This window comes from Schistosoma haematobium, chromosome ZW (genome assembly GCF_000699445.3).
Source record: "Schistosoma haematobium chromosome ZW, whole genome shotgun sequence".
Classification (NCBI taxonomy): domain Eukaryota; kingdom Metazoa; phylum Platyhelminthes; class Trematoda; order Strigeidida; family Schistosomatidae; genus Schistosoma; species Schistosoma haematobium.
In genome coordinates, this window is record NC_067195.1 from 7,087,951 (window position 1) to 7,103,542 (window position 15,592).

Sequence of the window (15,592 nt, forward strand, 5' to 3'; positions counted from 1 at the left end):
GTTATGGGTTTGAATCGGGTGTGTGGGATCGTGGACGCGCACTGCTGGAGAGTCTCATACCACAACGAAACAGCCATAGGCCGTACAGTGTTTCCTAGTTTTCAATAGTAGTCTAACATTGATCCATTCATGATGTTATTTTAAAGTGTGAATATTTGTTTTATTCACAGTTTTGATATTGCATTCATATAAATCATGTTATTATAGCCAACTATATTCCAAATGTTTCAAATAAAGTATGTTATCATTTTAACTCTTATTTTTACTATTATTAGATTATAAGTAGTTAAGGACAAATTATGGCATAAATGAATAAACGATTGTTATCTTTTAAAGGTATCAATGCTAAGGTTGGAATTGATAGTTTCAAATAAATTGAACTACTTCTCTGAAGAAGTGACTTGCATTAATTCACTAAACATCAGAAATATGAGATTGTTATTTTGCTTTGAATGGAGATTTAACAAAATATAGTTATCTGAAGGGGGGTTTTGTGGAGATTTTAGTAATTTGACGGTTGGATTCATATTCAGTTAAAGCTAGACCATTATGGGAAACTTGGAGACACTGGAAAGCCGTTTCGTTCTGGTATGGGACTCCTCAGCAGTACGCATGCACGATACCGTACGCGGGATTCAAACCGAGGGTCTATCGGTCATGTGGACGAATGTCTAGACCACTGGGCCGGCTGGCATCAAACGGTGTTGTCTAACTCTAACCAATTCATGAATTTGCGCGACCACCTTCCATTGTATTCAGTGAGTTACTGTCTCACAACAAACCCGGCTGAACTCCACTGGTCACTGCTTCTCACTAGAACTCCAGGAAAAACTTCTTGAAGCCAGTTACTAGTAAGCTGGGTTTTGTTGAGATTTCGGTAATTTAATACTAGGACGAAACAAACATCCAATGCTTCCAGGTTTTCCATGGTGTTCTAGCTTACATTGACTTATGAATTCAGCTATTAAAAAATTAGTTTGTTTTGAAATGACCGCTTACCTGGCGGAAGACCAGAATCAAATATTGTTTCCATAATGATTTTTTTACCTTCTTCTGTAGTTATATTTTCTAATGGTTTAATAATTGTTGGTGGTTTAGCTTTTATTGGCATTGTAAGTGTAGTGGCTTTCATTTGATCATCATATACATGTGTAGGTTGTAAACGTTGTAAATTAATAGATTGTTCTGTTCTTATACGAACTTCATCTGATAATTGATTTAAATTATTAATAGATGATTGAAACTCATTTACAATAGGTTGGATAAATTGTTTTGCTTCCATAGCTTAAAGAATAAGTCAAAAAGAAGAACAGAAGGAAAAGAATCAGATTAGGATTATCAATATGGGATAGTAAAGTAATACGATAGGAAATGAATAACTTTCATAATTCATAGTAAAAAGAAATATATGAATGTTTCAAGATGAATGCATGAATATTATTGTTGAAAGGATGCTTGAATGATACATGATGTATGATAACTGGAATGTAACTAATCATTAGTGTATTGTATTATATGAAAGTTTCTTAGTAATTTATTCTTCAACTATCAGTTTGCAGTAGTGTAGTACACTACTAGTCGAGTCAGAGCTTATGACAAACTGTCATCTACTTTTTCAAAATCAAGTGCTGTCCGTCAAGGCTCTCCACTTTCTCCATTTTTGTTTAATTTCATCATGGACCTGCTGATGAAAACAACGTTCTCGTCGACTGAATTTTCGGGCATTGATCTCCTTCCAGGAGGTCCACTTATCCACTTAGAATACGCGGATGATATAGTCCTGTTTGGTGAGGACGCTGATAAAATGCAGAGTCTTTTGATAGCACTGAGCAACAATGCCAGAATGTTTAGGATGCGTTTTTCCTCCTCTAAACGCAAGTTGTTGATTCACGACTGGTCTGTGTCAACACCTGAACTAAGGATAGGGAGTGAAATAGTCGCACGCGTCGACAACTTCACTTATCTTGAAAGTCTGATCAGCCCTAATAGGTTGGTGTCCGATGAAATCTCAGCACGGATTTGAAAAGCTCGTTTGGCTTTTGCTAACTTACGTCACCTATGGCGAAGGCGAGATATTGGTCTATCGAATAAAGGACGAGTATACTGCGCGGCGGTTCGTTCTATTCTACTTTACGGCTGCGAAACGTGGCCATTAAGAGTAGAAGATACTCGTAAGTTACTGGTATTTGACCACGGATGTCTTTAAAATATTGCTCGCATCTGCTGGGATCATAGGGTAAGTAATAGTGAGGTTAGACGCAGGGTATCGGGGAATCATGATGGTAAATCAGTTGATGAGGTTGTGAATCTTCATTGACTGAGATGTTTGGGCCACATGTTGCGTATGCCTGAACACCGATTACCACGACGCTCAACGCTGACTAGTGTAGGGAATGGTAGAAAGAAAGGCGTGGCCAAACCAAAACATGGCATCAGTCCTTGAAGTTATTAACTTCTAGTCTGAGCCATGTTGGTAGATGCAGACCACTTGGCTGAGGTCTGCGCTACTATCGTGACCGGTGGTTAGAGACTCTGAGTGATATGGCTCAGAATCGATCACAAAGGCGTGCGTGTATACACTCTTTGTCTTCCTTTAAACCATGGGGTTAAAACTATTTTATATCTCTTTCTATGAATTAATTCTTCCTCCATGTATTATATCCTTATATACAATCTTTCTTTTATATATTGCCACTACATCTATGAATTTGGTGTTAATCTTGTTGTGCTGATGAGGCATGGCAACTTGGACCGATATGCATATGTGTCTGGTCCTACGTTGTATTTGACTGACTGACATTTATGACCATTTTATTGAATAATCATCTTGTGGTGTGCTACTGATGTTGACAGATATTATTAGTATGTATCATCAATCGAAAACGATATGTCTGATGGCAGAAAGTTAAGAGGATTGAAGAAAGGAGAATGAGAACAGAGATTGATTGATATAGAATTAAAGGAACAATGAAGTGTGAGACGATTGACGGATATTTTACAAAAGGAACAGTTAAGTTTAAGACAATTGATTGACATTAGATGGTGGTTGGAGGTAGTCGACAAGAAACCCTGGAACCGGGTTTCGTGCTACTTGGCAATTATCAGCAAGGTGTATCTGCAATCTTGAGGGAACTGGTGCACCCTGACGAACTCGACCTCGTGTCACCCAACTTCACAGTCAGAGACGTTATCACTGAGCTATCCGGGCCGTGACGGACCTCCTGTTGGACTGAGATGTAATCACAATTGATTGATCACTGGGTGTTGATCAATGTCGTGTGTGTCAAGTCCTTATTTGTGCACATCGAATGCTATCGACTATGTTGCAATGTGGCCACCAGTCTAGGTGGCTCGGATAGCTCAGTGGTAACGTCAATCAATTGTAATCACAATTGACTGACATTTTGCAAATGAAGAATTTACAGTATGGTTCTCAGATTTTACTAAGATATTCTGTAATTTTGTGTTGAAATACATTTGATTTTGCCTATTTGTGTTCTCGTTCACTACAATCTCATTATAGTAAAACATTGATAATCTGTTATTCAGTCATCTTAACAATAAAAACACCCCAAAGTAATTTCATTGATCTTCAACCTCATTTCTTCTGTTTGGCTTTACTTAGTGTGTCATTTCTGCGTTTGTTTTGGTTATTCCTTCATTAGAATGAAACAGTTGCCATATTCATCCGGATATTCAGCTGTTCTTTAAAGAATGTAAGTTAGAATTGAGAATTATCCTCTAAATAAATACATAATCTAGCTGATATACTTTCATTAACAAAAATTGAGTAAACTTACGGCGTGGATATTGAATAGATAATTGTTCCAAGACTGGTATATGTGTATCAGCTAGCACTCGTCCTCTATTAATTTGTTCTGATATATCAAAACGTATCTCTTCAATCTGATAACGATTTTCTGAAGAAATTTCTGGTAGTTGATTTTTAACACGATCTAAATTAAATGTTATCTGTGATAAGGCTTTCTGTGCTGTATCTACTGCATTTAATAAGCGTAGAGTTAAATTAATTTCAGTACGACATCGTACAGTTTCTTGTGTGAATGTTGTTAAACGTGTTTCAAGATGTTCATGACGTTTTGAAACATTTAACAAATCAATATTTGTTCCAGTATATTCCGTTGGTGATGGTTCACCTTGAATTAACTGTAATTTCATATCAGGCGCACTAGAACGTATTCGACTGTGTAAAACCTGAAAGTGATCAAAAATATATAGATACTTATATCAGTTATTTATTATTAAATCCAGCTTTTCATATCAAGTTAATGGGGATTTTATTTATAGTATAGCATCGTTTGATAATGGAGAAAATTTGTAGTTCAGGTGGGTGATTTTGATGGAGTTTTGCTCTCTGAGCTGGATGGTTTGATCGTGGGGCTTTTTAGATGAAGTTTGTGCTGATGATGTCGTTCAGAAGAACGATGAAAGCTCCACGACCAAACCATCCAGCTCAGAGAACAAAATGCCATCAAAGTCATTTGATAGATTATTTAACTGCATTCTAACGTCTCCAGCCACACCAAAGACTAATAGTAGCCTAGATTTGTACCATGATTTACAAACTTCAGGTCGTACATGAGTTTATGTAACTTATTTTTAGCTAACCTTTAATAAATACAATATCATTCTCAGTGAGTAACGCATATACTAATATATATTGAAAACTGTTAACCTTATTCTGAAAACAACATAATATTGTTTATAAGCAAAGATGGATAGTGGCTAGCAGTGGGATTCAGGACGTGCGTTTCGTCCTGTAAAGTGTATAACTTGAGGCAATATCGAGGCAGTCCGCACAGGATGCACATATGCCAACAAGAGACTGGTCAATTGTAATTCTAAATAACAATAGGAAGATGCAAGTAAACAACATCAAGTGAATATTATTGTTTACTTTTCAATGACTTATTCTAGTATTAATTAATCGTATATCAAAGTTGAATTTTTCTCTAAGATGAGTAGATTCACTTCTGTTTAAAGTAAGCATAGAAACATAATAAAAAATTTTAGAATTCAATCATTTAATTTAAAGAATAATACACTATTAAAAACTAACAAAATGTTGGTTTTGATTGAGGTCATGAACCAATCGATGTTAGACCACTATTGAAAACCTGGAAGCACTGGACGGCCGTTTCGTCCGATTGTGGGACTCCTCACCAGTACGCATTCACAATCCCGCTCGCGAGATTCGAACCCAGAGTCCTCAATCTCGCACGCGAATGCTTAACACCTCAACCACTGAGTCGTCATCCAACCGTGTTAATGTCTAACCTCAACCAATCCTCGAAATTTCGCGACCATCTTCCATTGTACTGAGGTAGATACGTGTTTCTACTCGACATGGATTAGCTCCACTGGTCACGGCTTCTCATTGGAACTCCGAGAATTCCCTCATGAAGCTAGTCACTAGTGAGCACATGGTGTAACATCAATCGGTTCATGATCTCAATCAAAAACATAATTATCTCTACAACTCTATACTGAAAATATTATTTATTATCTAATCATATATACTTACTGGTATCGTAGCCTCAATTTGACTAAGATCTCTATCAGCAATTTGAACTTGTGATAATGGTGCAGTTAATGAAACCATTCCCATAATCTGTTGTAATTTTCTTTCAGCTGAAATAATTTCTGCTTCTATCTCCTTGAAAATATATAATATATACATCATAAAACATTTAAGTTTTGTTATATAACTAATTACAAAATAGATTATCGTATAGAAGAGGATTCTAGTATTACTATATACTGAGTAAAGTGCACAAATACATGAATGAAAGATATGTTTAAAATATTTTCACAGTTGAATTTACGAGTCGATCTAAGCTAGACCATTAGTGAAAACCTGGAAACACTGTATGACCGACGGCTCTTTCGTCATAATGTGAAACTCTTCAGCAGTGCGCATCCACAATTTCACACATTCAACTCGAACCCAGGACCTTCAGTCTCATGAGTCAACTCTTAACCTGTAGACCACTGAGACGGCATCCAACGTTGTTAATATCAAGCTCCAACTAATTCGCGATATTGCTTGACTATCTTCAGTGGGTAACTGCTTTACACTCGACACCGACTGGACTCCACTGGTCACGGCTCCTTACTAGAACTCCAAAAATTACCTTTCAAGGATTGTCACTAGTGAGTATATGATAATTATCAGTATGAGGTTGTGGAGATTGTTGAAGTTTCATTGTTTGTTTTATTTTATTTAAATTATACGTTTTATAACGCACTTTCATAGTGCTCACTCCTAGTTTTACCCTATTACCCAAAATCCTTTTTACTTTTCCATAAACTCTGAGAATTCCAACAGTAAGCAATTTCTATCAGGTCTTAAGTTGTCAGTGACATACTGATTATAACGCATAGTTTAAAGAGAAAAGTGCTTTTCTATCTTCAAAACATATTGTTTTTTTTCGTAGCGTTTCTTGACATCAGAACTGTCTTCGATTCGTTGGATAGGACTGTTCTCTGGGATTGTCTATTGAAGAAGGGTGTGCCTGAGAAGTCTATTAACATCCTAAAGGCCCTATACTATATACAAACACCTCAGGTAGAGTGAGGGCATACAACCACCTCTCTCCATTGTTTCATTCAAGCAGTGGGGTTAGATAGGGTTGCCCAATCTCACCATTCCTCTTCAACTTTGCCATCGATGACGTTCTGGAAACAGCTCTGGTGGATGTAAGTAATGGAGGTGTGGATCTGTTGCCTGGAGAAAGACTTCTCGACCTTGAGTATGCGGATGATATTTTCTTAATGTGTGATAACGCTCAAGCCATGCAATCCACAATTAATCAGTTCGCAATTAGCGTCCTTAGGTATGGTATCTGCTTTGCACCTTCGAAGTGCAAAGTACTTCTACAAGACTGGCAGGATTCTAATCCTGTACTCATCCTGGATGGTGAGCAGATAGAAGTAGTCGAGAAGTTCGTGTATCTGGGTAGTTGCATAAGTGCTGGTGGGGGTGTGAGTGATGAGATCAATGCACATATAGTGAAAGCCAGAGCGGCTTATGCCAATGTGGGCCACTTTTGGTGCCTTCGTGATGTTAGTCTGGCTGTAAAAGATCGGATCTACAACGCGTCGGTGAGAGCAGTTTTGCTCTATGCTTGTGAAACCTGGTCTCTCCGAGTTGAGGACGTTAGACGACTCTCTGTGTTTGATCATCGCTGTCTCCGAAGGATTGCTGACATTCAGTGGCAACACCATGTCAGTAATGCAGAGGTTCGGCATCGTGTGTTCGGGCACAGAGATGATAATTCAATCGGTGTTACCATCTTCAAACACCGACTTCGGTGGCTTGGACATGTCCTACGAATGTCGTCCCAGAGAATTCCACGTCGTGCATTATTTGCGAACGCCGGGACTGGTTGGAAAAAGCGGAGAGGTGGTCAGTGTATGACATGGTGTCGTGGTATGAAAGAGTTCTGCAAAGGGCTGGCTTCTGTCTTTCCTTCACGACTCCCTGTCTGGGGTCTGAGAGATGGTGCAACACAGTGGCTAGAGACGTTATCAGATATGGCTCAGAATAGAAGCCAGTGGTGATCCTGCTGTAGCCTTCTTTTACTTTCTTCATAAAAAGTGGTTGTTTCTCCCTTAACTGAAGGATTTCTTCTGATTGTACCTTTCCGTTACCCCCATCATTACTACTATTATTATTTTTATTACCATTACACTACCTTACACTAATCTGTTCGTTATTGTTCTTTTTTTCTCTTCGAATTCTCATTGTTTTGTGTGGCGCATATATAGTTGGTGCCCTCTTTTATCAATATTTATGTGTTCAAATAAAATAAATAAAATAAAAGTAAATTACACAGATTTCTAAAGATAACAGTTTTCAATGACGAATAATAGATTGGACACAAAAGACAATGGCTTTCAGTATGTATGTATCAGTATAATTCAGTGAAGTTTTCAAAATAAAACAAGCCACCTAGACTTGTGGCCACAATGCAACTTGGTTGGTAGGATTCGATCTGCACTAACAAGGACCGGATATACATGACATTGATCATTATTCAGTAACCATTCAATTATAAATGTTGACAAATCGTTTATCGGCGAATCTTTACTATTTCACATTTGAATAATAACAACAGAACTTTGCTCTTATCATTAATTAAATCATAAGTTAATTTTATTAATGATTCGAAACATGGTTACGTTTGCGAAAGTAATAGCTTATAACATTATTTAAACTATAGTGAGATGATGATGAAGATTTGTAGCTCAGTTAGATAATTCATGTGGCGTTTTGTTCTTGGAGCTGTATGGTTTGGTCATGGAGCTTTCATCGTTCTTCTGAACAATACTATTGATTTGATTATTGGTCCTATATCTGTCCACGATTATTCTGATTGGTTAATAGTTTGGGTTGATTTCAATGTGTTTGTTGACTGCTGATTGACCGGAGTGCCAAACTTCTAAAAATTCCTTCTGCCCAAGATCTCAACATTTTACCAGTCGAATGTGTGTACACAGTTGTTCACAGGCATGGATGTAATAGAGGATAGATCACGGCGTTTGACGGTTAATTGATCCTCATGCAGGCGAAGATGAAGTGGGCGTCCACTTTAACCAATGTAGCGTTTTCGGAAGTTAAGATTAAATAATTATGTCAGACTATATATATATATATATATAATGTTAAGTAACGAGAACGATGAGAATACTTTTCGAAAGTTCTCCAATAAAAACACCAAACAAACAACTTAAATCGAAATAATTTTACCTCAATAGTTGTTAACTGTCCAAAATGTGTACCACGTCGTTCCAGTTGTATACTTCTTGATGTCCATGCTTTATCCCATGCGTTCCACCTTGTTTCTAAACCAGCTAATTGTAAACACATTTCTGAACGTAAACGTCTTCCCATAGTTGATAATGGTAGACCAGAAGTGAATTTATTCGGAACTTCAATAAATCTCCAACTTTGACTATTATAGTCATGATCATCCGGTTGTGCACCAATCATGGAGCCTAATTGTTGAGCTTCTGTTTTTAAATTCAATGTTAAATGATCAATTTCATTGCGTTCATTATGATGAACCCTTAAAGCTTCTGCAAGTTCATGTGGTTGATTCGGCAATGGTGTTCTGGACATACGTGAAAGTGATGATGTTATCGATTCATCCAACTACATTATTACAAAAATATAATAGAAATAATGTCTATACAAATGGTTATACATTTTTATTGAGTAAATAAGTTACTTGACAGCATTAAAAATCAACTCATAATTAACAGACTCTTGACTGAATTCTTCAAAGTATTCACAAATGCTTAGAAAGTTATGGTAAATGATGAAACCGAAAACAAATATTGGTTATTGTTTAATTATCTGGTTAGTAGAAATAGATTTGGATTGAAGATATTTTCCATTAAAGGCTGATATTCCTTACAGTAGTAGTAACGGTTAGAAATCTTTGAAAAGTTGTTTTAAATGTTCATTTATAACTAACTTTGAAATGAACTTCGACAGGACTATTATTTATGGACGATCCGATCACATATAAGATAATAGGTCTTAAATTTTGGCGCGCAATTCACTCATCCATTTGGATAAATAGAGTTTTGGCATTAAAATTAATGTCATTTCGTAATAAAAACCTGAAATCTAATTTCTAACCTTAATCGTCAACTGTAAATCAAGATCCTAATTCCTCACACAGGTTTATAACCCTCATTTGGTCCTGGTTATCAAGTGAACAATCTCAAGGTCAGTCTAGCGTCTCTCAAAGGTCATCCATAAATTATAGTCTCACCTGAACTTCTGAAGTTTCAGTAAAAAATCTTTACTAACAATATCTAGTCATGTTGGGTTGAAATAAAGTCATAAATGCTTATTAATATTTATCATGAATTAACTGTAGTTTAATTTATGAACTGTTTAACTCTGAATCAAAAGCCTTAAATTAAACTTTACGTTATGAGACTGATCTGAGTTCAGTTTTCCATAGATACCACTGTGAAGTATTAATCTACAGTTCTCGTATGAAACTGGTGTTCGTCTTGCTGTGCTAATGGGGTGTGGCAACTTGGGCCGATGCATGTATGTACCTGGTCCTACGTTGTAACTGACTAACTGACAGTTCTTCAGTTATTACCATATGGTGATATTCATTTAATAATATGATATGACTTACACGACGAGCTGTTTCTGTAAATATAGTCCATTGTTCTTGAGCAAGTTTATATTGATCCCATAATTCTTGACAGTTATCCCAAGAATCACGTAATTGATTCAAACGTTTATTATTTAGTTCTAATTGAACTTGACAAAAATGAACTGTTTCAGTTATTTGCAAATCTTGATCAGCTCTTTGAGTAATCTGTATAAGAAAAAGATCGAAAGAATAAATATTCGCTAAAAAAGTTTCGTAAAAGTATTACTAGGTTGTTCACTGTTATAGTTAGTTATATTGTAGTGAACCGAACACGGGTGGGGACAATCGAATGTACTTAACACAGAATTACAGGACTTGTTAATAAAATCTAACAATCTGAAAGTAAATACTTAATCTGCAAAATGTCCATCTATTGTCTCAAAATGACTCAGACTTCATTGTTCTTGCATTTTCATACAAATTTCATACTGTTTCCATTCTTTACTGTTCGATCCTCTTGTCTCTCTACTGCCAGACCTTCTGTTCACGACTAACATCATACTCTACTTGTGTCAATATAAGTGGCACACACCACAATATAATATACCTTTGTGGGCCAGAGTAATTTCACATTGGTTTTCAGGAGAACCAGACACCATATAGGTTTTAACGCTACAATGTTAATAGTACAACTCAGTCCTGTGGCGCAACCACACAGGTACAAAGCACTCTGGTGGACCATTCGCACCGTTCATATACACATTCACGTCACATGTATAGTTATTCCTATCGATGATCACGTGAATCAATTATACACAGCATAAACAGGGCAAAGTTGACCTATTCCGCTCACACGACAGTCAAATTCATTTATGTTACCAATGGCGACACGCCTTACAATGTCCCAATGACAATGGCGCTTTAGAACACCGAAAAGCAACCATCAGTATGAATGAAATCGTTTCACTGCCAGACGGCATCATTATTTCAAGATTCTTCCGATGTATGTATTATGCATTTATAAAATGCTAATAATTTTAACAGTTGAATTCATGAGTCGATCTAAGCTAAACCATCATTGAAAACCTGAAAACACTGGACGGATGTTTCGTCCTAGTATGGGACTTCTCAGCAATCCACACCCACTATCTCATACGCCCAACTTGAACCCAGGACTCGATAAACTACTCACATCTTGATGCTAAGTTACATTATTATAATCATTACCTCATTAACCCTTCTGTCTGAATACATATTTTACTCAAATACTCCTAGGAATATTCTATGTGGGTTCCGTATCTTCTTATTGTTTTTGTTTTAGAAAAGACACTACAAAATTAAGGAAAAAACTCTAGTTTGATCCAAATGATTGTTTTGTTATACTTACGTGATTGATAAATTGACGAATGATTATTTGTTCTTCTTCTAAACTACTTGTAGTCATATTTAATTCACGTCGAATTCGTTCAGCTATTTGTTGTGTATCGGCAGTACCAATTACCCAACTTGGATGAAAATCTAAATTAGTTGTTGTTAATTTTATTTTATCAGTTTCATTCATTTTTTGAATTGTCGAATTAAAATGAGCATCACTCTCACGTATACCCTTTAGTAAAGAAGAGAATTGAGTAGCTAATTCCAATCGTAATTGAATCATTTGCCTATAACGTGTCCAACAAGATGACAGTTCATTTAAACGATCCTGCAGAAAGAAATTTAAAAAAGAATAAACCGGGTGATATTTAAATGGCGTTTGACGGTTTTATCTTATATGGAGGAAAATCAATCGATTTTTACGGGAGCACATTATTCGTTTGTGATAATAAAATAAAATAACCTTTACTAGTAGGAACTTATTTTCTCTATCCATAAAAGATAAGCTTCCAAGTCTGATCGCCTCCATCTACATTTACCGGTTCATCTGCTCTTTTGGAACAAGGCACATTGGTCGAAGCCAGTGCTCGCTTTCAACTCGGATACAGGAACACAACCCAGTTTGGTTTTACAAGGGTGAGAGGAAAGCAGTTAGGAGCTCTATACTTGAACACCTAATCGACTATAATCATTCTACTGATCCACAGTTTGATTTTAAGGCTGTATATATGATTCGTTCAAATCTTCCTAGATTTCTTCGTATCCAACTCCTAAAAATAGCCAAAGCTCTTGCCAACCATGAGCTGAATACAGGACTATGCGTACAAAAGGAGTACGTCATATCGTTATTGTTAATTATTATTATCACTGCACTTCTCCCTTTACTTATGTCTCATATTACATCATCTTGATTTATCCCTTTTCACATTTCCTCACGGAACTAGTAGTTTAACAAAACGTTCTCATACATATTTACCAGAAAGGGTTTTGTGGAGATTGTAGTAATTTCAATAGTTGAGATCATGAGTCAGTTTAAGCTAGACCACCATGAAATCCTGGAAACACTGGACGACCGTTTCATCCTATTGTGGGACTCCTCAACAGTGAGAATCCACGGTCCCGCCCCGCGAGATCGGAACCCAGGACCTATCAGTCTTGAAAAGAGATTCCTTCGCTAAACTTGGTGAAATTGGTGTTCTTAACTGGTATTTTATTTGAAAGAATAGAACTTTTATATTCAGTAATTATATGAATAGTGTCGATTATTAAAATATACTAGACTTTGAAAAGACTGTAGATGACTGGAATATGTCTTAACAGCCGCAGCAAAAGATCTGTTTGGGATATTTTTTTCTACGGATCTGTACAAAAAGTAAATGGACTAGTTTTCATGTTTAGGCTGATAACGTTAACTAGAACGGTCATAAAAGTTTCACAATAGAATTGTCCAACTCACTCAATATAACGTTAATAACACCTTCATCTTTGGTTTAAAATATCATCATCATCATCATCATCATCATCATCATCATCATCATCATCATCATCATCATCATCATCATCATCATCATCATCATCATCATCATCATCATCATCATCATCATCATCATCATCATCATCATCATCATCATCATCATCATCATCATCATCATCATCATCATCATCATCATCATCATCATCATCATCATCATCATCATCATCATCATCATCATCATCATCATCATCATCATCATCATCATCATCATCATCATCATCATCATCATCATCATCATCATCATCATCATCATCATCATCATCATCATCATCATCATCATCATCATCATCATCATCATCATCATCATCATCATCATCATCATCATCATCATCATCATCATCATCATCATCATCATCATCATCATCATCATCATCATCATCATCATCATCATCATCATCATCATCATCATCATCATCATCATCATCATCATCATCATCATCATCATCATCATCATCATCATCATCATCATCATCATCATCATCATCATCATCATCATCATCATCATCATCATCATCATCATCATCATCATCATCATCATCATCATCATCATCATCATCATCATCATCATCATCATCATCATCATCATCATCATCATCATCATCATCATCATCATCATCATCATCATCATCATCATCATCATCATCATCATCATCATCATCATCATCATCATCATCATCATCATCATCATCATCATCATCATCATCATCATCATCATCATCATCATCATCATCATCATCATCATCATCATCATCATCATCATCATCATCATCATCATCATCATCATCATCATCATCATCATCATCATCATCATCATCATCATCATCATCATCATCATCATCATCATCATCATCATCATCATCATCATCATCATCATCATCATCATCATCATCATCATCATCATCATCATCATCATCATCATCATCATCATCATCATCATCATCATCATCATCATCATCATCATCATCATCATCATCATCATCATCATCATCATCATCATCATCATCATCATCATCATCATCATCATCATCATCATCATCATCATCATCATCATCATCATCATCATCATCATCATCATCATCATCATCATCATCATCATCATCATCATCATCATCATCATCATCATCATCATCATCATCATCATCATCATCATCATCATCATCATCATCATCATCATCATCATCATCATCATCATCATCATCATCATCATCATCATCATCATCATCATCATCATCATCATCATCATCATCATCATCATCATCATCATCATCATCATCATCATCATCATCATCATCATCATCATCATCATCATCATCATCATCATCATCATCATCATCATCATCATCATCATCATCATCATCATCATCATCATCACACATCATCATCATCATCATCATCATCACATCATCATCACATCATCATCATCATCATCATCACACACATCATCATCATCATCATCATCATCATCATCATCATCATCATCACATCACACATCATCATCATCACACATCATCATCATCACACATCATCAAAATATTCATCATCACACATCATCATCATCATCATCATCATCATCATCTACACATCATCATCATCATCATCATCACACACATCATCATCATCACACACACACACACACACACACACACACACACATCATCACACACATCACACACACACACACACACACACACACACACACACACACACACACACACACACACACACACACACACACACACACACACACACACACACACACACACACACACACACACACACACACACATCATCACACACACACACACACACACACACACACACACACACACACACAACATCATCATCATCATCACATCATCACACACATTAATACACATACACACACATCATCATCATCATCATCACATCACATCATCACACACATCATCACACACACACACACACACACACATCATCATCATCATCATCATCATCATCATCATCACACATCATCATCATCATCATCATCATCATCATCATCATCATCATCATCACATCATCATCATCATATCATCATCATCATCATCATCATCATCATCATCATCATCATCATCATCATCATCATCATCATCATCATCATCATCATCACTACATCATCATCATCATCATCATCATCATCATCATCATCATCATCATCATCATCATCATCATCATCATCATCATCATCATCATCATCATCATCATCATCACATCATCACACACACACACACACACACACACACACACACACACACACACACACACACACACACACACACACATCATCATCATCATCATCATCATCATCATCATCATCATCATCATCATCATCATCATCATCATCATCACACACACACATACATCACACATCACACACACACATCACACATCATCACATTACACACACACACATCATCATCATCATCATCATCATCATCATCATCATCATCATCATCATCATCATCATCATCATCATCATCATCATCATCATCATCATCATCATCATCATCATCATCAT

The 15,592-nt window shown here is 36.3% G+C and overlaps 1 protein-coding gene across 1 annotated transcript in view; it reads right to left on the reverse strand.

Annotated features, from left to right (window-relative positions):
• Nucleotides 1-15,592, reverse strand: part of MS3_00002673 (uncharacterized protein) — a 252,496-nt gene that overhangs the window by 233,620 nt on the left and 3,284 nt on the right. The window contains exons 3-8 of the mRNA XM_051210282.1: nt 11,536-11,850; nt 10,188-10,373; nt 8,774-9,178; nt 5,546-5,677; nt 3,801-4,215; nt 1,000-1,284 (exon numbers count right to left, since the gene is read on the reverse strand). The gene's annotated coding sequence lies outside the window, so the exon portion shown is untranslated. The remainder of the gene's footprint in view (nt 1-999; nt 1,285-3,800; nt 4,216-5,545; nt 5,678-8,773; nt 9,179-10,187; nt 10,374-11,535; nt 11,851-15,592) is intronic.